This window comes from Camelus bactrianus, chromosome 31, assembly GCF_048773025.1.
Source record: "Camelus bactrianus isolate YW-2024 breed Bactrian camel chromosome 31, ASM4877302v1, whole genome shotgun sequence".
Lineage (NCBI taxonomy): Eukaryota > Metazoa > Chordata > Mammalia > Artiodactyla > Camelidae > Camelus > Camelus bactrianus.
In genome coordinates this window covers 3,334,974-3,358,617 of record NC_133569.1, presented here as the reverse complement: position 1 = coordinate 3,358,617, position 23,644 = coordinate 3,334,974, and positions in this window count along the sequence as shown.

Below are 23,644 nucleotides of genomic sequence, written 5' to 3'. Positions count from 1 at the left end.
AGTTTTCACTGTAAAACCGAGTTGGAGCTAGTACCCCCCCATATATATGTATGGAGTGGAGTTTGCAACTGAAGAGAAACTTTGTGTTCCCAACAAGATAGGTGAAGGACGGCTTTCACACACACTTATCTCTCAGAACTGAGAATGTGGAGAGACGTTCGTTCATCTAGCAAAAAGGAACGGGTTGCAGGAGAAACTTTTACTCTGGTTTCTCAGTCTGTTTCCTAGTGCCGGTTTGAAGTTCCGGCAGTTTTCACTGTAAAACCGTGTTGGATCTAGTACCTCCCCATATATATTTATGCAGTGGAGTTTGCAACTGATGAGAAACTTTGTGTTCCCAACAAGCTAGTTGAAGTACGGCTTTCACACACACTTATCTCTCAGAACTGAGCATGTGGAAAGACGTTCGTTCATCTAACACAAAGGGAACGGGTTGCTGGAGCAAATTTTACTCTGGTTTCTCGGTCTGTTTCCTAGTGCCGGTTTGAAGTTCCTGCAGTTTTCACTGTAAAACAGAGTTGGAGCTAGTACTTCCCCATATATATGTATGGAGTGGAATTTGCAACTGAAGAGAAACTTCGTGTTCCCAACACGCTAGGTGAAGGAAGCCTTTCACACTCACTTATCTCTCAGAACTGAGTATGTGGAAAGACTTTCGTTCATCTAGCACAAAGCGAACGGGTTGCAGGAGAAACTTTTACTCTGGTTTCTCAGTCTGTTTCCTCGTGCCGGTTTGAATTTCCTGCAGTTTTCACTGTAAATCCGAGTTGGAGCTAGTACCTCCCCTTATATATGTATGCAGTGGAGTATGCAACTGAAGAGAAACTTTGTGTTCCCAACAAGCTAGGTGAAGGACGGCTTTCAAACACACTTATCCCTCAGAACTGAGCATGTGGAGAGACGTTCGTTCATCTAGCAAAAAGGGAACGGTTTGCAGCAGAAACTTTACTCTGGTTTCTCAGTCTTTTTCCTAGTGCCGGTTTGAAGTTCCTGCAGTTTTCACTGTAAAACCGAGTTGGAGCTAGTACCACCCCATATATATGTATGGAGAGGAGTTTGCAACTGAAGAGAAACTTTGTGTTCCCAACAATCTAGGTGAAGGACGGCTTTCACACACACTTATCTTTTTTAACTGAGCATGTGGAGAGACGTTCGTTCATCTAGCACAAAGGGAACGGGTTGCAGGATAAACTTTTACTCTGGTTTCTCAGTCTGTTTCCTAGTGCCGGTTTGAATTTCCTGCAGTTTTCACTGTAAAATCGAGTTGTAGCTAGTACCTCCCTATATATGTATGTATGGAGTGGAGTTTGCAACTGAAGAGAAACTTTGTGTTCCCAACAAGCTAGGTGAAGGACGGCTTTCACACACACTTATCTCTCAGAACTGAGCATGTGGAGAGACGTTCGTTCATCTAGCACAAAGGGAACGGGTTGGAGGAGAAACTTTTACTCTGGTTTCTCGGTCTGTTTCGTAGTGCCGGTTTGAAGTTCCTGCAGATATCACTGTAAAACCGAGTAGGAGCTTGTACCTCCCCGTATATATGTATGGAGTGGAGTTTGCAACTGAAGAGAAACTTTGTGTTCCCAACAAGCTAGGAAAAGGACGGCTTCCACACACACTTTTCTCTCAGAACTGAGCATGTGGACAACGTTCGTTCATTTAGCCAAATGGAACGGGTTGCAGGATAAACTTTTACTCTGGTTTCCCTGTCTGTTTCCTAGTGCCGGTTTGAAGTTCCTGCAGTTTTCACTGTAAAACCGAGTTGGAGCTAGTACCTCCCCATATATATGTATGGAGTGGAGTTTGCAACTGAAGAGAAACTTTGTGTTCCCAACAAGCTAGTTGAAGGACGGCTTTCACACACACTTATCTCTCAGAACTGAGCATGTCGAGAGACGTTCGTTCATCTAGCACAAAAGGAACGGGGTGCAGGAGAAACTTTTACTCTGGTTTCTCAGTCTGTTTCCTAGTGCCAGTTTGATGTTCCTGCAGTTTTCACTGTAAATCCGAGTTGGAGCTGGTACCTCCCCATATATATTTATGGAGTGGAGTTTGCAACTGAAGAGAATCTTTGTGTTCCCAACAAGCTATGTGAAGGACGGCTTTCACACACACTTACCTCTCAGAACTGAGCATGTGGAGAGACGTTCGTTCATCTAGCAAAAAGGGAACGGTTTGCAGGATAAACTTTTTCTCTGGTTTCTCAGTCTGTTTCCTAGTGCCGGTTTGAATTTCCTGCAGTTTTCACTGTAAAATCGAGTTGTAGCTAGTACCTCCCTATATATATATGTATGGAGTGGAGTTTGCAACTGAAGAGAAACTTTGTGTTCCCAACAAGCTAGGTGAAGGACGGCTTTCACACACACTTATCTCTCAGAACTGAGCATGTGGAGAGACGTTCGTTCATCTAGCACAAAGGGAACGGGTTGGAGGAGAAACTTTTACTCTGGTTTCTCGGTCTGTTTCGTAGTGCCGGTTTGAAGTTCCTGCAGATATCACTGTAAAACCGAGTAGGAGCTTGTACCTCCCCGTATATATGTATGGAGTGGAGTTTGCAACTGAAGAGAAACTTTGTGTTCCCAACAAGCTAGGAAAAGGACGGCTTCCACACACACTTTTCTCTCAGAACTGAGCATGTGGACAACGTTCGTTCATTTAGCCAAATGGAACGGGTTGCAGGATAAACTTTTACTCTGGTTTCCCTGTCTGTTTCCTAGTGCCGGTTTGAAGTTCCTGCAGTTTTCACTGTAAAACCGAGTTGGAGCTAGTACCTCCCCATATATATGTATGGAGTGGAGTTTGCAACTGAAGAGAAACTTTGTGTTCCCAACAAGCTAGTTGAAGGACGGCTTTCACACACACTTATCTCTCAGTACTGAGCATGTCGAGAGACGTTCGTTCATCTAGCACAAAAGGAACGGGTTGCAGGAGAAACTTTTACTCTGGTTTCTCAGTCTGTTTCCTAGTGCCAGTTTGATGTTCCTGCAGTTTTCACTGTAAATCCGAGTTGGAGCTAGTACCTCCCCATATATATTTATGGAGTGGAGTTTGCAACTGAAGAGAATCTTTGTGTTCCCAACAAGCTAGGTGAAGTGCGGCTTTCACACACACTTATCTCTCAGAACTGAGCATGTGGAGAGACGTTCGTTCATCTAGCAAAAAGGGAACGGGTTGCAGGATAAACTTTTTCTCTGGTTTCTCAGTCTGTTTCCTAGTGCCGGTTTGAATTTCCTGCAGTTTTCACTGTAAAACCGAGTTGGAGCTAGTATCTCCCAATATATATGTATGGAGTGGAGTTTGAAACTGAAGAGAAACTTTGTGTTCCCAACAAGCTATGTGAAGGACGGCTTTCACACACACTTACCTCTCAGAACTGAGCATGTGGAGAGACGTTCGTTCATCTAGCACAAAGGGAACGGGTTGCAGGGGAAACATTTACTCTGGTTTCTCGGTCTGTTTCCTAGTGCCGGTTTGATGTTCCTGCAGTTTTCACTGTAAATCCGAGTTGGAGCTAGTACCTCCCCATATATATTTATGGAGTGGAGTTTGCAACTGAAGAGAATCTTTGTGTTCCCAACAAGCTATGTGAAGGACGGCTTTCACACACACTTACCTCTCAGAACTGAGCATGTGGAGAGACGTTCGTTCATCTAGCACAAAGGGAACGGGTTGCAGGGGAAACATTTACTCTGGTTTCTCGGTCTGTTTCCTAGTGCCGGTTTGAAGTTCCTGCAGTTTTCACTGTAAAACAGAGTTGGAGCTAGTACTTCCCCATATATATGTATGGAGTGGAATTTGCAACTGAAGAGAAACTTCGTGTTCCCAACACGCTAGGTGAAGGAAGCCTTTCACACTCACTTATCTCTCAGAACTGAGTATGTGGAAAGACTTTCGTTCATCTAGCACAAAGCGAACGGGTTGCAGGAGAAACTTTTACTCTGGTTTCTCAGTCTGTTTCCTCGTGCCGGTTTGAATTTCCTGCAGTTTTCACTGTAAATCCGAGTTGGAGCTAGTACCTCCCCTTATATATGTATGCAGTGGAGTATGCAACTGAAGAGAAACTTTGTGTTCCCAACAAGCTAGGTGAAGGACGGCTTTCAAACACACTTATCCCTCAGAACTGAGCATGTGGAGAGACGTTCGTTCATCTAGCAAAAAGGGAACGGTTTGCAGCAGAAACTTTACTCTGGTTTCTCAGTCTTTTTCCTAGTGCCGGTTTGAATTTCCTGCAGTTTTCACTGTAAAATCGAGTTGTAGCTAGTACCTCCCTATATATATATGTATGGAGTGGGGTTTGCAACTGAAGAGAAACTTTGTGTTCCCAACAAGCTAGGTGAAGGACGGCTTTCACACACACTTATCTCTCAGAACTGAGCATGTGGAGAGACGTTCGTTCATCTAGCACAAAGGGAACGGGTTGGAGGAGAAACTTTTACTCTGGTTTCTCGGTCTGTTTCGTAGTGCCGGTTTGAAGTTCCTGCAGATATCACTGTAAAACCGAGTAGGAGCTTGTACCTCCCCGTATATATGTATGGAGTGGAGTTTGCAACTGAAGAGAAACTTTGTGTTCCCAACAAGCTAGGAAAAGGACGGCTTCCACACACACTTTTCTCTCAGAACTGAGCATGTGGACAACGTTCGTTCATTTAGCCAAATGGAACGGGTTGCAGGATAAACTTTTACTCTGGTTTCCCTGTCTGTTTCCTAGTGCCGGTTTGAAGTTCCTGCAGTTTTCACTGTAAAACCGAGTTGGAGCTAGTACCTCCCCATATATATGTATGGAGTGGAGTTTGCAACTGAAGAGAAACTTTGTGTTCCCAACAAGCTAGTTGAAGGACGGCTTTCACACACACTTATCTCTCAGAACTGAGCATGTCGAGAGACGTTCGTTCATCTAGCACAAAAGGAACGGGTTGCAGGAGAAACTTTTACTCTGGTTTCTCAGTCTGTTTCCTAGTGCCAGTTTGATGTTCCTGCAGTTTTCACTGTAAATCCGAGTTGGAGCTAGTACCTCCCCATATATATTTATGGAGTGGAGATTGCAACTGAAGAGAATCTTTGTGTTCCCAACAAGCTAGGTGAAGTGCGGCTTTCACACACACTTATCTCTCAGAACTGAGCATGTGGATAGACGTTCGTTCATCTAGCAAAAAGGGAACGGGTTGCAGGATAAACTTTTTCTCTGGTTTCTCAGTCTGTTTCCTAGTGCCGGTTTGAATTTCCTGCAGTTTTCACTGTAAAACCGAGTTGGAGCTAGTATCTCCCAATATATATGTATGGAGTGGAGTTTGCAACTGAAGAGAAACTTTGTGTTCCCAACTAGCTATGTGAAGGACGGCTTTCACACACACTTACCTCTCAGAACTGAGCATGTGGAGAGACGTTCGTTCATCTAGCACAAAGGGAACGGGTTGCAGGGGAAACATTTACTCTGGTTTCTCGGTCTGTTTCCTAGTGCCGGTTTGAATTTCCTGCAGTTTTCTCTGTAAAACCGAGTTGGAGCTAGTACCTCCCCATATATATTTATGCAGTGGAGTTTGCAACTGAAGAGAATCTTTGTGTTCCCAACAAGCTAGTTGAAGGACGGCTTTCACACACACTTATCTCTCAGAACTGAGCATGTGGAGAGACGTTCGTTCATCTAGCACAAAGGAACGGGTTGCAGGAGAAACTTTTACTCTGGTTTCTCAGTCTGTTTCCTAGTGCCGGTTTGAAGTTCCTGCAGTTTTCACTGTAAAACCGAGTTGGAGCTAGTACCTCCCCATATGTATGTATGAAGTGGAGTTAGCAACTGAAGAGAAACTTTGTGTTCCCAACAAGCTAGGTGAAGGACGGCTTTCACACACATTTATCTCTCAGAACTGAGCATGTGGAGAGACGTTCGTTCATCTAGCACAAAGGGAACGGGTTGCAGGGGAAACTTTTACTCTTTTTTCTCGGTCTGTTTCCTAGTGCCGGTTTGAAGTTCCTGCAGTTTTCACTGTAAAACCGAGTTGGAGCTAGTACCTCCCCATATATATGTATGGAGTGGAGTTTGCAACTGAAGAGAAACTTTGTGTTCCCAACAAGCTAGTTGAAGGACGGCTTTCACACACACTTATCTCTCAGAACTGAGCATGTGGAGAGACGTTCGTTCATCTAGCACAAAGGAACGGGTTGCAGGAGAAACTTTTACTCTGGTTTCTCAGTCTGTTTCCTAGTGCCGGTTTGAAGTTCCTGCAGTTTTCACTTTCAAACCGAGTTGGAGCTAGTACCTCCCCATATATATGTATGGAGTGGAGTTTGCAACTGAAGAGAAACTTTGTGTTGCCAACAAGCTAGGTGAAGTGCGGCTTTCACACACACTTATCTCTCAGAACTGAGCATGTGGAGAGACGTTCGTTCATCTAGCAAAAAGGGAACGGGTTGCAGGAGAAACATTTTCTCTGGTTTCTCAGTCTGTTTCCTAGTGCCGGTTTGAAGTTCCTGCAGTTTTCACAGTAAAACCATGTTGGAGCTAGTACCTCCCCATATATATGTATGGAGAGGAGTTTGCAAGTGAAGAGAAACTTTGTTTTCCCAACAATCTAGCTTAAGGACGGCTTACACAACCACTTATCTCTCAGAACTGAGCATGTGGAGAGACGTTCGTTCATCTAGCACAAAGGGAACGGGTTGCAGGAGAAACATTTACTCTAGTTTCTCGGTCTGTTTCCTAGTGCCGGTTTGAAGTTCCTGCAGTTTTCACTGTAAAACCGAGTTGGAGCTAGTACCTCCCCATATATATGTATGGAGTGGAGTTTGCAACTGAAGAGAAACTTTGTGTTCCCAACAAGCTAGGTGAAGGACGGCTTCCACACACACTTATCACTCAGAACTGAGCATGTGGAGAGACGTTCGTTCATTTAGCACAAATAGAACGGGTTGCAGGAGAAACTTTTACTCTGGTTTCTCAGTCTGTTTCCTAGTGCCGGTTTGAAGTTCCTGCAGTTTTCACTGTAAAACCGAGTTGGAGCTTGTACCTCCCCATATATATGTATGGAGTGGAGTTTGCAACTGAAGAGAAACTTTGTGTTCCCAACAATCTAGGTGAAGGACTTCTTTCACACACACTTATCTTTCAAAACTGAGCATGTGGAGAGACGTTCGTTCATCTAGCACAATGGGAACTGTTTGCAGGAGAAACTTTTACTCTGGTTTCTCGGTCTGATTCCTAGTGCCGGTTTGAAGTTCCTGCAGTTTTCACTGTAAAACCGAGTTGGAGCCTGTACCTCCCCATATATATGTATGGAGTGGAGTTGGCAACTGAAGAGAAACTTTGTGTTCCCAACAAGCTATGTGAAGGTCGTCTTCCACACACACATATCTCTCAGAACAGAGCATGTGGAGAGACGTTCGTTCATCTAGCACAAATGGAACGGTTTGCAGGAGAAACTTTTACTCTGGTTTCTCGGTCTGTTTCCTAGTGCCGGTTTGAAGTACCTGCAGTTTTCACTGTAAAACCGAGTTGGAGTTAGTACCTCCCCATATATATGTATGGAGAGGAGTTTGCAACTGAAGAGAAACTTTGTGTTCCCAACAAGCTAGGTGAAGGACGGCTTCCACACACCCTTATCTCTCAGAACTGAGCATGTGGAGAGACCTTCGTTCATTTAGCAAAAATGGAATGTGTTGCATTAGAAACTTTTACTCTGGTTTCTCGGTCTGTTTCCTAGTGCCGGTTTGAATTCCCTGCAGTTTTCACTGTAAAACCGAGTTGGAGCTAGTACCTCCCCATATATATGTATGGAGTGGAGTTTGCAACTGAAGAGAAACTTTGTGTTCCCAACAAGCTAGGTGAAGGACGGCTTTCACACACACTTATCTTTCAGAACTGAGCATGTGGAGAGACGTTCGTTCATCTAGCACAAAGGGAACGGTTTGCAGGGGAAACTTTTACTCTGGTTTCTCAGTCTGTTTCCTAGTGCCGGTTTGAAGTTCCTGCAGTTTTCACTGTAAAACCGAGTTGGAGCTAGTACCTCCCCATATGTATGTATGGAGTGGAGTTTGCAACTGAAGAGAAACTTTGTGTTCCCAACAAGCTAGGTGAAGGACGGCTTTCACACACATTTATCTCTCAGAACTGAGCATGTGGAGAGACGTTCGTTCATCTAGCACAAAGGGAACGGGTTGCAGGGGAAACTTTTACTCTTTTTTCTCGGTCTGTTTCCTAGTGCCGGTTTGAAGTTCCTGCAGTTTTCACTGTAAAACCGAGTTGGAGCTAGTACCTCCCCATATATATGTATGGAGTGGAGTTTGCAACTGAAGAGAAACTTTGTGTTCCCAACAAGCTAGGTGAAGGACGGCTTCCACACACACTTATCACTCAGAACTGAGCATGTGGAGAGACGTTCGTTCATTTAGCACAAATGGAACGGGTTGCAGGAGAAACTTTTACTCTGGTTTCTCAGTCTGCTTCCTAGTGCCGGTTTGAAGTTCCTGCAGTTTTCACTGTAAAACCGATTTGGAGCTAGTACCTCCCCATATATATGTATGGAGTGGAGTTTGCAACTGAAGAGAAACTTTGTGTTTCCAACAATCTAGGTGAAGGACTTCTTTCACACACACTTATCTTTCAAAACTGAGCATGTGGAGAGACGTTCGTTCATCTAGCACAATGGGAACTGTTTGCAGGAGAAACTTTTACTCTGGTTTCTCGGTCTGATTCCTAGTGCCGGTTTGAAGTTCCTGCAGTTTTCACTGTAAAACCGAGTTGGAGCCTGTACCTCCCCATATATATGTATGGAGTGGAGTTGGCAACTGAAGAGAAACTTTGTGTTCCCAACAAGCTATGTGAAGGTCGGCTTCCACACACACTTATCTCTCAGAACTGAGCATGTGGAGAGACGTTCGTTCATCTAGCACAAATGGAACGGTTTGCAGGAGAAACTTTTACTCTGGTTTCTCGGTCTGTTTCCTAGTGCCGGTTTGAAGTACCTGCAGTTTTCACTGTAAAACCGAGTTGGAGTTAGTAACTCCCCATATATATGTATGGAGAGGAGTTTGCAACTGAAGAGAAACTTTGTGTTCCCAACAAGCTAGGTGAAGGACGGCTTCCACACACCCTTATCTCTCAGAACTGAGCATGTGGAGAGACCTTCGTTCATTTAGCAAAAATGGAATGGGTTGCAGGAGAAACTTTTACTCTGGTTTCTCGGTCTGTTTCCTAGTGCCGGTTTGAATTCCCTGCAGTTTTCACTGTAAAACCGAGTTGGAGCTAGTACCTCCCCATATATATGTATGGAGTGGAGTTTGCAACTGAAGAGAAACTTTGTGTTCCCAACAAGCTAGGTGAATGACGGCTTTCACACACACTTATCTTTCAGAACTGAGCATGTGGAGAGACGTTCGTTCATCTAGCACAAAGGGAACGGTTTGCAGGGGAAACTTTTACTCTGGTTTCTCAGTCTGTTTCCTAGTGCCGGTTTGAAGTTCCTGCAGTTTTCACTGTAAAACCGAGTTGGATCTAGTACCTCCCCATATATATGTATGGAGTGGAGTTTGAAACTGAAGAGAAACTTTGTGTTCCCAACAAGCTAGTTGAAGGACGGCTTTCACACACACTTATCTCTCAGAACTGAGCATGTGGAGAGACGTTCGTTCATCTAGCACAAAGGGAACGGGTTGCAGGAGAAACTTTTACTCTGGTTTCTCAGTCTGTTTCCTAGTGCCGGTTTGAAGTTCCTGCAGTTTTCACTTTAAAACCGAGTTGGAGCTAGTACCTCCCCATATATATGTATGGAGTGGAGTTTGCAACTGAAGAGAAACTTTGTGTTCCCAACAAGCTAGGTGAAGGACGGCTTCCACACACACTTATCTCTCAGAACTGAGCATGTGGAGAGAAGTTCGTTCATTTAGCACAAATGGAACGGGTTGCAGGAGAAATTTTACTCTGGTTTCTCGGTCTGTTTCCTAGTGCCGTTTTGAATTTCCTGCAGTTTTCACTGTGAAACCGAGTTGGAGCTAGTACCTCCCCATATATATGTATGGAGTGGGGTTTGCAACTGAAGAGAAACTTTGTGTTCCCAACAAGCTAGGTGAAGGACGGCTTTCACACACACTTATCTCTCAGAACTGAGCATGTGGAGAGACGTTCGTTCATTTAGCACAAATGGAACGGGTTGCAGGAGAAATTTTACTCTGGTTTCTCGGTCTGTTTCCTAGTGCCGGTTTGAAGTTCCTGCAGTTTTCACAGTAAAACCGTGTTGGAGCTAGTACCTCCCCATATATATGTATGGAGAGGAGTTTGCAAGTGAAGAGAAACTTTGTTTTCCCAACAATCTAGGTGAAGGACGGCTTACACACCCACTTATCTCTCAGAACTGACATGTGGAGAGACGTTCGTTCATCTAGCACAAAGGGAACGGGTTGCAGGAGAAATTTTTACTGTAGTTTCTCGGTCTGTTTCCTAGTGCCGGTTTGAAGTTCCTGCAGTTTTCACTGTAAAACCGAGTTGGAGCTAGTACCTCCCCATATATATGTATGGAGTGGAGTTTGCAACTGAAGAGAAACTTTGTGTTCCCAACAAGCTAAGTGAAGGACGGCTTCCACACACAATTATCACTCAGAACTGAGCATGTGGAGAGACGTTCGTTCATTTAGCACAAATGGAACGGGTTGCAGGAGAAACTTTTAATCTGGTTTCTCAGTCTGTTTCCTAGTGCCGGTTTGAAGTTCCTGCAGTTTTCACTGTATAACCGAGTTGGAGCAAGTACATCCCCATATATATGTATGGAGTGGAGTTTGCAACTGAAGAGAAACTTTGTGTTCCCAACAATCTAGGTGAAGGACGGCTTTCACACACACTTATCTTTCAAAACTGAGCATGTGGAGAGACTTTCGTTCATCTAGCACAATGGGAACTGTTTGCAGGAGAAACTTTTACTATGGTTTCTCGGTCTGATTCCTAGTGCCGTTTTGAAGTTCCTGCAATTTTCACTGTAAAACCGAGTTGGAGCTTGTACCTCCCCATATATATGTATGGAGTGGAGTTGGCAACTGAAGAGAAACTTTGTGTTCCCAACAAGCTAGGTGAAGTTCGGCTTCCACACACACTTATCTCTCAGAACTGAGCATGTGGAGAGACGTTCGTTCATCTAGCACAAATGGAACGGGTTGCAGGAGAAACTTTTACTCTGGTTTCTCGGTCTGTTTCCTAGTGCCGGTTTGAAGTTCCTGCAGTTTTCACAGTAAAACCGTGTTGGAGCTAGTACCTCCCCATATATATGTATGGAGTGGAGTTTGCAACTGAAGAGAAACTTTGTGTTCCCAACAAGCTAGGTGAAGGTAGGTTTCCACACACACTTATCACTCAGAACTGAGCATGTGGAGAGACGTTCGTTCATTTAGCACAAATGGAACGGGTTGCAGGAGAAACTTTTACTCTGGTTTCTCAGTCTGTTTCCTAGTGCCGGTTTGAACTTCCTGCAGTTTTCAGTGTAAAACCGAGTTGGAGCTAGTACCTATCAATATATATGTATGGATTGGAGTTTGCAACTGAAGAGAAACTTTGTGTTCCCAACAAGCTAGGTGAAGTGCGGCTTTCACACACACTTATCTCTCAGAACTGAGCATGTGGAGAGACGTTCGTTCATCTAGCAAAAAGGGAACGGGTTGCAGGAGAAACTTTTTCTCTGGTTTCTCAGTCTGTTTCCTAGTGCCGGTTTGAATTTCCTGCAGTTTTCACAGTAAAACCGTGTTGGAGCTAGTACCTCCCCATATATATGTATGGAGAGGAGTTTGCAAGTGAAGAGAAACTTTGTTTTCCCAACAATCTAGGTGAAGGACGGCTTACACACACACTTATCTCTCAGAACTGAGCATGTGGAGAGACGTTCGTTCATCTAGCCAAAAGGGAACGGGTTGCAGGAGAAACTTTTACTCTAGTTTCTCGGTCTGTTTCCTAGTGCCGGTTTGAAGTTCCTGCAGTTTTCACTGTAAAACCGAGTTGGAGCTAGTACCTCCCCATATATATGTATTGAGTGGAGTTGCAACTGAAGAGAAACTTTGTGTTCCAAACAAGCTAGGTGAAGGACGGCTTCCACACACACTTATCACTCAGAACTGAGCATGTGGAGAGACGTTCGTTCATTTAGCACAAATGGAACGGGTTGCAGGAGAAACTTTTACTCTGGTTTCTCAGTCTGTTTCCTAGTGCCGGTTTGAAGTTCCTGCAGTTTTCACTGTAAAACCGAGTTGGAGCTAGTACCTATCCATATATATGTATGGAGTGGAGTTTGCAACTGAAGAGAAACTTTGTGTTCCCAACAATCTAGGTGAAGGACGGCTTTCACACACACTTATCTTTCAATACTGAGCATGTGCAGAGACGTTCGTTCATCTAGCACAATGGGAACGTTTTGCATGAGAAACTTTTACTCTGGTTTCTCGGTCTGATTACTAGTGCCGGTTTGAAGTTCCTGCAGTTTTCACTGTAAAACCGAGTTGGAGCTTGTACATCCCCATATATATGTATGGAGTGGAGTTGGCAACTGAAGAGAAACTTTGTGTTCCCAACAAGCTAGGTGAAGTTCGGCTTCCACACACACTTATCTCTCAGAACTGAGCATGTGGAGAGACGTTCGTTCATTTATCACAAATTTAACGTGTTGTAGGAGAAACTTTTACTCTGGTTTCTCAGTCTGTTTCCAAGTGCCGGTTTGAAGTTCCTGCAGTTTTCACTGTAAAACCGTGTTGGAGCTAGTACCTCCCCATATATATGTATGGAGTGGAGTTGGCAACTGAAGAGAAACTTTGTGTTCCCAACAAGCTAGGTGAAGGTCGGCTTCCACACACAATTATCTCTCAGAACTGAGCATGTGGAGAGACGTTCGTTCATCTGGCACAAATGGAACGGGTTGCGGGAGAAACTTTTACTCTGGTTTCTCGGTCTATTTCCTAGTGCCGGTTTGAAGTTCCTGCAGTTTTCACTGTAAAACCGAGTTGGAACTAGTACCTCCCCATATATATGTATGGAGTGGAGTTTGCAACTGAAGAGAAACTTTGTGTTCCCAACAAGCTAGGTGAAGGACGGCTTTCACACACACTTATCTCTCAGAACTGAGCATGTCGAGAGACGTTCGTTCATCTAGCACAAAGGGAACGGTTTGCAGGAGAAATTTTTACTCTGGTTTCTCGGTCTGTTTCCTAGTGCCGGTTTGATGTTCCTGCAGATTTCACTGTAAAACCGAGTTGGAGCTAGTACCTCCCCATATATATGTATGGAGTGGAGTTTGCAACTGAAGAGAAACTTTGTGTTCCCAACAAGCTAGGTGAAGTGCGGCTTTCACACACACTTATCTCTCAGAACTGAGCATGTGGAGAGGCGTTCGTTCATCTAGCAAAAAGGGAACGGGTTGCAGGAGAAACTTTTTCTCTGCTTTCTCAGTCTGTTTCCTAGTGCCGGTTTGAAGTTCCTGCAGTTTTCACAGTAAAACCGTGTTGGAGCTAGTACCTCCCCATATATATGTATGGAGAGGAGTTTGCAAGTGAATAGAAACTTTGTTTTCCCAACAATCTAGGTGAAGGACGGCTTACACACACACTTATCTCTCAGAACTGAGCATGTGGAGAGACGTTCGTTCATCTAGCACAAAGGGAACGGGTTGCAGGAGAATCTTTTACTCTAGTTTCTCGGTCTGATTCCTAGTGCCGGTTTGAAGTTCCTGCAGTTTTCACTGTAAAACCGAGTTGGAGCTAGTACTTCTCCATATATATGTATGGAGTGGACTTTGCAACTGAAGAGAAACTATGTGTTCCCAACAAGCTAGGTGAAGGACGGCTTTAACACACACTTATCTTTCAAAACTGAGCATGTGGAGAGACGTTCGTTCATCTAGCACAATGGGAACGTTTTGCAGGAGAAATTTTACTCTGGTTTCTCGGTCTGATTCCTAGTGCCGGTTTGAAGTTCCTGCAGTTTTCACTGTAAAACCGAGTTGGAGCTTGTACCTCCCCATATATATGTATGGAGTGTAGTTGGCAACTGAAGAGAAACTTTGTGTTCCCAACAAGCTAGGTGAAGGACGGCTTTCACACTCACTTATCTCTCAGAACTGAGCATGTGAAGAGACGTTCGTTCATCTAGCACAAAGGGAACGTGTTGCAGGAGAAACTTTTACTCTGGTTTCTCGGTCTGTTTCCTAGTGCCGGTTTGAAGTTCCTGCAGTTTTCACAGTAAAACCGTTTTGGAGCTAGTACCTCCCCATATATATGTATGGAGAGGAGTTTGCAAGTGAAGAGAAACTTTGTTTTCCCAACAATCTAGGTGAAGGACGGCTTACACACCCACTTAACTCTCAGAACTGAGCATGTGGAGAGACGTTCGTTCATCTAGCACAAAGGGAACGGGTTGCAGGAGAAACTTTTACTCTAGTTTCTCGGTCTGTTTCCTAGTGCCGGTTTGAAGTTCCTGCAGTTTACACTGTAAAAACGAGTTGGAGCTAGTACCTCCCCATATATATGTACGGAGTGGAGTTTGCAACTGAAGAGAAACTTTGTGTTCCCAACAATATAGGTGAAGGACGGCTTCCACACACACTTATCTCTCAGAACTGAGCATGTGGAGAGACGTTCGTTCATTTAGCACAAATGGAACGGGTTGCAGGGGAAACTTTTATTCTGGTTTCTCAGTCTGTTTCCTAGTGCCGGTTTGAAATTCCTTCAGTTTTCACAGTAAAACCGAGTTGGAGCTAGTACCTCCCCATATATATGTATGGAGTGGAGTTGGAAACTGAAGAGAAACTTTGTGTTCCCAACAATCTAGGTGAAGGACGGCTTTCACACACACTTATCTTTCAAAACTGAGCATGTGGAGAGACGTTCGTTCATCTAGCACAATGGGAACGGTTTGCAGGAGAAAATTTTACTCTGGTTTCTCGGGCTGATTCCTAGTGCCGGTTTGAAGTTCCTGCAGTTTTCACTGTAAAACCGAGTTGGAGCTTGTACCTCCCCATATATATGTATGGAGTGGAGTTGGCAACTGAAGAGAACCTTTGTGTTCCCAACAAGCTAGGTGAAGGTCGGCTTCCACACACACTTATCGCTCAGAACTGAGCATGTGGAGAGACGTTCGTTCATCAAGCACAAATGGAACGGGTTGCAGTAGAAACTTTTACTCTGGTTTCTCGGTCTGTTTCCTAGTGCTGGTTTGAAGTTCCTGCAGTTTTCACTGTAAAACCGAGTTGGAGTTAGTAACTACCCATATATGTGTATGGAGAGGAGTTTGCAACTGAAGAGAAACTTTGTGTTCCCAACAAGCTAGGTGAAGGACGGCTTCAACACACACTTATCTCTCAGAACTGAGCATGTGGAGAGACGTTCGTTCATTTAGCACAAATGGAACGGGTTGCAGGAGAAATTAACTCTGGTTTCTCGGTCTGTTTCCTAGTGCAGGTTAGAATTTCCTGCAGTTTTCACTGTAAAACCGAGTTGGAGCTAGTACCTCCCCATATATATGTATGGAGAGGAGTTTGGAACTGAAGAGAAACTTTGTGTTCCCAACAAGCTAGGTGAAGGACGGCTTTCACACACACTTATCTCTCAGATATGAGCATGTGGAGAGACGTTCGTTCATCTAGCACAAAGGGAACGGGTTGCAGGGGAAACTTTTACTCTGGTTTCTCAGTCTGTTTCCTAGTGCCGGTTTGAAGTTCCTGCAGTTTTCACTGTAAAACCGAGTTGGAGCTAGTACCTCCCCATATATATGTATGGAGAGGAGTTTGCAACTGAAGAGAAACTTTGTGTTCCCAACAAGCTAGGTGAAGGACGGCTTCCACATACACTTATCTCTCAGAACTGGGCATGTGGAGAGACGTTCGTTCATTTAGCACAAATGGAACGGGTTGAAGGAGAAATTTTACTCTGGTTTCTCGGTCTGTTTCCTAGTGCCGTTTTGAAGTTCCTGCAGTTTTCACTGTAAAACCGAGTTGGAGCTAGCACCTCCCCATATATATGTATGGAGTGGAGTTGGCAACTGAAGAGAAACTTTGTGTTCCCAACAAGCTATGTGAAGGACGGCTTTCACACACACTTATCTCTCAGAACTGAGCATGTGGAGAGACGTTCGTTCACCTAGCAAAAAGGGAACGGTTTGCAGGAGATACTTTTTCTCTGGTTTCTCAGTCTGTTTCCTAGTGCCGGTTTGAAGTTCCTGCAGTTTTCACAGTAAAACCGTGTTGGAGCTAGTACCTCCCCATATATATGTATGGAGAGGAGTTTGCAAGTGAAGAGAAACTTTGTTTTCCCAACAATCTAGGTGAAGGACGGCTTACACACCCACTTATCTCTCAGAACTGAGCATGTGGAGAGACGTTCGTTCATCTAGCACAAAGGGAACGGGTTGCAGGAGAAACTTTTACTCTAGTTTCTCGGTCTGTTTCCTAGTGCCGGTTTGAAGTTCCTGCAGTTTACACTGTAAAACCGAGTTGGAGCTAGTACCTCCCCATATATATGTATGGAGTGGAGTTTGAAACTGAAGAGAAACTTTGTGTTCCCAACAATATAAGTGAAGGACGGCTTCCACACACACTTATCTCTCAGAACTGAGCATGTGGAGAGACGTTCGTTCATTTAGCACAAATGGAACGGGTTGCAGGAGAAACTTTTATTCTGGTTTCTCAGTCTGTTTCCTAGTGCCGGTTTGAAGTTCCTGCAGTTTTCACTGTAAAACCGAGTTGGAGCTAGTACCACCCCATATATATGTATGGAGTGGAGTTGGCAACTGAAGAGAAACTTTGTGTTCCCAACAATCTTGTTGAAGGACGCCTTTCACACACACTTATCTTTCAAAACTGAGCATGTGGAGAGACGTTCGTTCATCTAGCACAATGGGAATTGTTTGCAGGAGAAAATTTTTCTTTGGTTTCTCGGGCTGATTCCTAGTGCCGGTTTGAAGTTCCTGCAGTTTTCACTGTAAAACCGAGTTGGAGCTTGTACCTCCCCATATATATGTATGGAGTGGAGTTGGCAACTGAAGAGAACCTTTGTGTTCCCAACAAGCTAGGTGAAGGTCGGCTTCCACACACACTTATCTCTCAGAACTGAGCATGTGGAGAGACGTTCGTTCATCAAGCACAAATGGAACGGGTTACAGGAGAAACTTTTACTCTGGTTTCTCGGTCTGTTTCCTAGTGCCGGTTTGAAGTTCCTGCAGTTTTCACTGTAAAACCGAGTTGGAGTTAGTATCTCCCCATATATGTGTATGGAGAGGAGTTTGCAACTGAAGAGAAACTTTGTGTTCCCAACAAGCTAGTTGAAGGACGGCTTCAACACACACTTATCTCTCAGAACTGAGCATGTGGAGAGACGTTCGTTCATTTAGCACAAATGGAACGGGTTGCAGGAGAAATTTTACTCTGGTTTCTCGGTCTGTTTCCTAGTGCAGGTTTGAATTTCCTGCAGTTTTCACTGTAAAACCGAGTTGGAGCTAGTACTTCCCCATATATATGAATGGAGTGGAGTTTGCAACTGAAGAGAAACTTTGTGTTCCCAACAAGCTAGGTGAAGTTCGGCTTTCACACACACTTATCTCTCAGAACTGATCATGTGGAGAGACGTTCGTTCATCTAGCAAAAAGGGAACGGTTTGCAGGTGAAACTTTTACTCTGGTTTCTCAGTCTGTTTCCTAGTGCCGGTTTGAAGTTCCTGCAGTTTTCACTGTAAAACCGAGTTGGAGCTAGTTCCTCCCCATATATATGTATGCACTGGAATTTGCAACTGAAGAGAAACTTTGTGTTCCCAACAAGTTAGGTGAAGTTCGTCTTCCACACACAATTGTCTCTCAGAACTGAGCATGTGGAGAGACGTTCGTTCATCTAGCACAAAGGGAACGGGTTGGAGGAGAAACTTTTACTCTGGTTCTCGGTCTGTTTCCAAGTGCCGGTTTGAAGTTCCTGCAGTTTTCACTGTAAAACCGTTTTGGAGCTAGTACCTTCCCCATATATATTTATGCATTGAAGTTTGCAACTGATGAGAAACTTTGTGTTCCCAACAAGCTAGTTGTAGTACGGCTTTCACACACACTTATCTCTCTGAACTGAGCATGTTGAGAGACGTTTGTTCATCTAACACAAAGGGAACGGGTTGCAGGAGCAACTTTTACTCTGGTCCCTCGGTCTGTTTCCTAGTGCCGGTTTGAAGTTCCTGCAGTTTTCACTGTAAAACAGAGTTGGAGCTAGTACTTCCCCATATATATGTATGGAGTGGATTTTGCAACTGTAGAGAAACTTTGTGTTCCCAACACGCTAGGTGAAGGACGGCTTTCACACACAATTATCTCTCAGAACTGAGCATGTGGAAAGACGTTCGTTCATCTAGCACAAAGGTATCGGGTTGGAGGAGAAACTTTTACTCTGGTTTCTCAGTCTGTTTCCTAGTGCCGGTTTGAACTTCCTGCAGTTATCACTGTAAATCCGAGTTTTAGCTTGTACCTCCCCATATATATGTATGCAGTGGAGTTTGCAACTGAAGAGAAACTTTGTGTTCCCAACAATCTAGGTGAAGGACGGCTTTCACACACACTTATCTTTCAGAACTGAGCATGTGGAGAGACGTTCGTACATCTAGCACAATGGGAACGGTTTGCAGGAGAAACTTTTACTCTGGTTTCTCGGTCTGTTTCCTAGTGCCGGTTTGAAGTTCCTGCAGTTTTCACTGTAAAAACCAAGTTGGAGCTTGTACCTCCCCATATATATGTATGGAATGGAGTTGGCAACTGAAGAGAAATTTGTGTTCCCAACAAGCTAGGTTAAGTTCGGCTTCCAAACACACTTATCTCTCAGAACTGAGCATGTGGAGAGACGTTCGTTCATCTAGCACAAATGGAACGGGTTGCAGTAGAAACTTTTACTCTGGTTTCTCGGTCTGTTTCCTAGTGCCGGTTTGAAGTTCCTGCAGTTTTCACTGTAAAACCGAGTTGGAGCTAGTACATCCCCATATATATGAATGGAGTGGAGTTTGCAACTGAAGAGAAACTTTGTGTTCCCAACAAGCTAGGTGAAGGAAGGCTTCCACACACACTTTTCTCTCAGAACTGAGCATGTGGAGAGACGTTCGTTCATTTAGCACAAATGGAACGGGTTGCAGGATAAACTTTTACTCTGTTTTTTCGGTCTGTTTCCAAGTGCCGGTTTGAAGTTCCTGCAGTTTTCACAGTAAAACCGAGTTGGAGCTAGTACTTCCCCATATATATGAATGGAGTGGAGTTTGCAACTGTAGAGAAACTTTGTGTTCCCAACAAGCTAGGTGAAGGACGGCTTTCACACACACTTATCTCTCAGAACTGAGCATGTGGAGAGACGTTCGTTCATCTAGCAAAAAGGGAACGGTTTGCAGGTGAAACTTTTACTCTGGTTTCTCAGTCTGTTTCCTAGTGCCGGTTTGAAGTTCCTGCAGTTTTCACTGTAAAACCGAGTTGGAGCTAGTACCTCCCCATATATATGTATGCAGTGGAATTTGCAACTGAAGAGAAACTTTGTGTTCCCAACAAGCTAGGTGAAGTTCGCCTTCCACACACAATTGTCTCTCAGAACTGAGCATGTGGAGAGACGTTTGTTCATCTAGCACAAAAGGAACGGGTTGCAGGAGAAACTTTTACTCTGGTTTCTCGGTCTTTTTCCTAGTGCCGGTTTGAAGTTCCTGCAGTTTTCACTGTAAAACCGTGTTGGAGCTAGTACCTCCCCATATATATTTATGCAGTGGAGTTTGCAACTGATGAGAAACTTTGTGTTCCCAACAAGCTAGTTGAAGTACGGCTTTCACACACACTTATCTCTCAGAACTGAGCATGTGGAGAGACGTTCGTTCATCTAACACAAAGGGAACGAGTTCCATGAGCAACTTTTACTCTGGTTTCTCGGTCTGTTTCCTAGTGCCGGTTTGAAGTTCCTGCAGTTTTCACTGTAAAACAGAGTTGGAGCTAGTAAATCCCCATATATATGTATGGAGTGGAGTTTGCAACTGAAGCGAAACTTTGTGTTCCCAAAACGCTAGGTGAAGTACGGCTTTCACACACACTTATCTCTCAGAACTGAGCATGTGGAAAGACGTTCGTTCATCTAGCACAAAGGGAACGGGTTGCAGGAGAAACTTTTACTCTGGTTTCTCTGTCTGTTTCCTTGTGCCGGTTTGAAGTTCCTGCAGTTTTCACTGTAAATCCGAGTTGGAGCTAGTACCTCCCCATATATATGTATGCAGTGGAGTTGGCAACTGAAGAGAAACTTTGTGTTCCCAACAATCTAGGTGAAGGACGGCTTTCACACACACTTATCTTTCAGAACTGAGCATGTGGAGAGACGTTCTTTCATCTAGCACAATGGGAACGGTTTGCAGGAGAAAATTTACTCTGGTTTCTCGGTCTGTTTCCTAGTGCCGGTTTGAAGTTCCTGCAGTTTTCACTGTAAAAACCAAGTTGGAGCTTGTACCTCCCCATATATATGTATGCAGTGGATTTGGCAACTGAAGAGAAACTTTGTGTTCCCAACAAGCTAGGTTAAGTTCGGCTTCCACACACAGTTATCTCTCAGAACTGAGCATGTGGAGAGACGTTCGTTCATCTAGCACAAATGGAACGGGTTGCAGGAGTAACTTTTACTCTGGTTTCTCGGTCTGTTTCCTAGTGCCGGTTTGAAGTTCCTGCAGTTTTCACTGTAAAACCGAGTTGGAGCTAGTACCTCCCCATATATATGTATGGAGTGGATTTTGCAACTGAAGAGAAACTTTGTGTTCCCAACAAGCTAGGTTAAGTTCGGCTTCCACACACACTTATCTCTCAGAACTGAGCATGTGGAGAGACGTTCGTTCATCTAGCACAAATGGAACGGGTTGCAGTAGAAACTTTTACTCTAATTTCTCGGTCTGTTTCCTAGTGCCGGTTAGAAGTTCCTGCAGTTTTCACTGTAAAACCGAGTTGGAGCTAGTACCTCCCCATATATATGTATGCAGTGGAATTTGCAACTGAAGAGAAACTTTGTGTTCCCAACAAGCTAGGTGAAGTTCGCCTTCCACACACAATTGTCTCTCAGAACTGAGCATGTGGAGAGACGTTCGTTCATCTAGCACAAAAGGAACGGGTTGCAGGAGAAACTTTTACTCTGGTTTCTCGGTCTTTTTCCTAGTGCCGGTTTGAAGTTCCTGCAGTTTTCACTGTAAAACCGTGTTGGAGCTAGTACCTCCCCATATATATTTATGCAGTGGAGTTTGCAACTGATGAGAAACTTTGTGTTCCCAACAAGCTAGTTGAAGTACGGCTTTCACACACACTTATCTCTCAGAACTGAGCATGTGGAGAGACGTTCGTTCATCTAACACAAAGGGAACGAGTTCCATTAGCAACTTTTACTCTGGGTTCTCGGTCTGTGTCCTAGTGCCGGTTTGAAGTTCCTGCAGTTTTCACTGTAAAACAGAGTTGGAGCTAGTAAATCCCCATATATATGTATGGAGTGGAGTTTGCAACTGAAGCGAAACTTTGTGTTCCCAAAACGCTAGGTGAAGTACGGCTTTCACACACACTTATCTCTCAGAACTGAGCATGTGGAAAGACGTTCGTTCATCTAGCACAAAGGGAACGGGTTGCAGGAGAAACTTTTACTCTGGTTTCTCTGTCTGTTTCCTTCTGCCGGTTTGAAGTTCCTGCAGTTTTCACTGTAAATCCGAGTTGGAGCTAGTACCTCCCCATATATATGTATGCAGTTGAGTTGGCAACTGAAGAGAAACTTTGTGTTCCCAACAATCTAGGTGAAGGACGGCTTTCACACACACTTATCTTTCAGAACTGAGCATGTGGAGAGACGTTCTTTCATCTAGCACAATGGGAACGGTTTGCAGGAGAAACTTTTACTCTGGTTTCTCGGTCTGTTTCCTAGTGCCGGTTTGAAGTTCCTGCAGTTTTCACTGTAAAAACCAAGTTGGAGCTTGTACCTCCCCATATATATGTATGGAGTGGAGTTGGCAACTGAAGAGAAACTTTGTGTTCCCAACAAGCTAGGCGAAGGACGGCTTTCACACACACTTATCTCTCAGAACTGAGCATGTGGAGAGACGTTCGTTCATCTAGCACAAATGGAACGGGTTGCAGTAGAAACTTTTACTCTAGTTTCTCGGTCTGTTTCCTAGTGCCTGTTTGAAGTTCCTGCAGTTTTCACTGTAAAACCGAGTTGGAGCTAGTACCTCCCCATATATATGTATGGAGTGGAGTTTGCAACTGAAGAGAAACTTTGTGTTCCCAACAAGCTAGGTGAAGGACGGCTTTCACACACACATATCTCTCAGAACTGAGCATGTCGAGAGACGTTCGTTCATCTAGCAAAAAGGGAACGGGTTGCAGGAGAAACTTTTACTCTGGTTTCTCAGTCTGTTTCCTAGTGCCGGTTTGAAGTTCCTGCAGTTTTCACAGTAAAACCGTGTTGGAGCTAGTACCTCCCCATATATATGTATGGAGAGGAGTTTGCAACTGAAGAGAAACTTTGTTTTCCCAACAAGCTAGGTGAAGGACGGCTTACACACACAATTATCCTTCAGAAATGAGCATGTGGAGAGACGTTCGTTCATCTAGCACAAAGGGAACGGGTTGCAGTAGAAACTTTTACTCTAGTTTCTCGGTCTGTTTCCTAGTGCCGGTTTGAAGTTCCTGCAGTTTTCACTGTAAAACCGAGTTGGAGCTAGTACCTCCCCATATATATGTATGGAGTGGAGTTTGCAACTGAAGAGAAACTTTGTGTTCCCAACAAGCTAGGTGAAGGACGGTTTTCACACACACTTATCTCTCAGAACTGAGCATGTCGAGAGACGTTCGTTCATCTAGCAAAAAGGGAACGGGTTGCAGGAGATACTTTTACTCTGGTTTCTCAGTCTGTTTCCTAGTGCCGGTTTGAAGTTCCTGCAGTTTTCACTGTAAAACCGAGTTGGAGCTAGTACCTCCCCATATATATGTATGCAGTGGAATTTGCAACTGATGAGAAACTTTGTGTTCCCAACAAGCTAGTTGAAGTACGGCTTTCACACACACTTATCTCTCAGAACTGAGCATGTGGAGAGACGTTCGTTCATCTAACACAAAGGGAACGAGTTCCATGAGCAACTTTTACTCTGGTTTCTCGGTCTTTTTCCTAGTGCCGGTTTGAAGTTCCTGCAGTTTTCACTGTAAAACCGTGTTGGAGCTAGTACCTCCCAATATATATGTATGCAGTGGAGTTGGCAACTGAAGAGAAACTTTGTGTTCCCAACAATCTAGGTGAAGGACGGCTTTCACACACACTTATCTCTCAGAACTGAGCATGTGGAGAGACGTTCGTTCATCTAACACAAAGGGAACGAGTTCCATGAGCAACTTTTACTCTGGTTTCTCGGTCTGTTTCCTAGTGCCGGTTTGAAGTTCCTGCAGTTTTCACTGTAAAACAGAGTTGGAGCTAGTAAATCCCCATATATATGTATGGAGTGGATTTTGCAACTGAAGCGAAACTTTGTGTTCCCAAAACGCTAGGTAAAGTACGGCTTTCACACACACTTATCTCTCAGAACTGAGCATGTGGAAAGACGTTCGTTCATCTAGCACAAAGGGAACGGGTTGCAGGAGAAACTTTTACTCTGGTTTCTCTGTCTGTTTCCTTGTGCCGGTTTGAAGTTCCTGCAG